The sequence below is a fragment of the Austrofundulus limnaeus genome, unplaced genomic scaffold (genome assembly GCF_001266775.1).
Source record: "Austrofundulus limnaeus strain Quisiro unplaced genomic scaffold, Austrofundulus_limnaeus-1.0 Scaffold482, whole genome shotgun sequence".
Taxonomy (NCBI): domain Eukaryota; kingdom Metazoa; phylum Chordata; class Actinopteri; order Cyprinodontiformes; family Rivulidae; genus Austrofundulus; species Austrofundulus limnaeus.
Genome location: NW_013952884.1, coordinates 167,051 through 168,327, shown reverse-complemented (window position 1 = coordinate 168,327; position 1,277 = coordinate 167,051).

The window sequence follows — 1,277 nt, the reverse complement described above, 5'->3', positions numbered from 1 at the left end:
GTTTTAAAATCTCACATATTTTCACATAAATTAACATTAAATTTATTTCAGTTTCTAATCCAACATCAAACATTAGAAGTAATTTTTTCTTCTTCTTCTCTTGTTGCYTTGAATCATGTAGTGAAAACGTTTTGATTCATAAGTTAAAGAATTTGCACTAAATTAAATCTGTTCTGTTTGCTGTATTCTTATTTTTGCTGAGATTATAGTTCCAATTAGAAAATTATTTAAGTTTTGCATTTAAACAACCAATTCTAACATTTGTCAAATGAATAAATGATTAAATCACAGATGGATTTGATTAAAAACTAAACTATTTTGATTTTAAACGTTTTAATTAATACAGCAGAAACCTTTCCTCCCTGTAAACATGTAATTTGATTAAACAACATGAACTGGTCAGTTTTGACACTTTTTAATGATAAAACGAGCAGAGGTGAAACTGAGGCGACCACAAAATCTGTGACATTTAGTTTAGGAGCAAGAAACGATCAGATAATTTAGAATAAATTATATTTATGTCACTTTCCAGCTCTGACATCATCACTGTGAGACGGCGAGGAGAACAGTTAGAAAGCTGATGATGGCTTATTGTTGGTTATATATAAAATTAACCAAAGCTTTGATTCTTCAGCTGCATCTGAAACAGAACAAATCAGTCCAGAGCAGCAGATCTGACCTTTCCTCTGCAGTTACAACAAAAACAGGAACCTGATGTCCAATCAGCAGCACGTTTCTGTCTTTTTCTCTGGCTGGAAATGGGAGATTTTAGAGGTTTTCAGCTCAGAGAGGAAGAAGCTGCTGCAGAGCAACAAGTGTCAGAGCACAGAGTCAGAGCGACACCTACAGAGCGCTCAGAGGACGGACGGTGCAGCTCTGCACCGTTCAGCCTCTGTCTGAGCAACTTATGCATTTTTAGTTTGAGCTGAAACATTCCTGTTGGATCAGAATGATGTGTTTCAATGCACAGCGGAGAAATGAACTGTTTCTGTCGAAATCTGCAGCAATGATTTACAGAAATATAAGAGAGGATCTACATGGACTGAATGTTTTATTGTTTCACGTTTGAAATTAAATCAAACCATCTGCTTCCTGTTGATCARCAAGGTGCAAATGTTTTATCAATGCTTGAAGAAAAAAATGATTATTTACCACGATTTGGATTTAATCTTGAAAAAAAAACCTAGACATTCCTTTGGCTTTCTATAAAATTTAAACAATTTAAAGAACTGTTGCATTAATTTCTTAATATAAAATCAAAAGCATAAGACACAGAT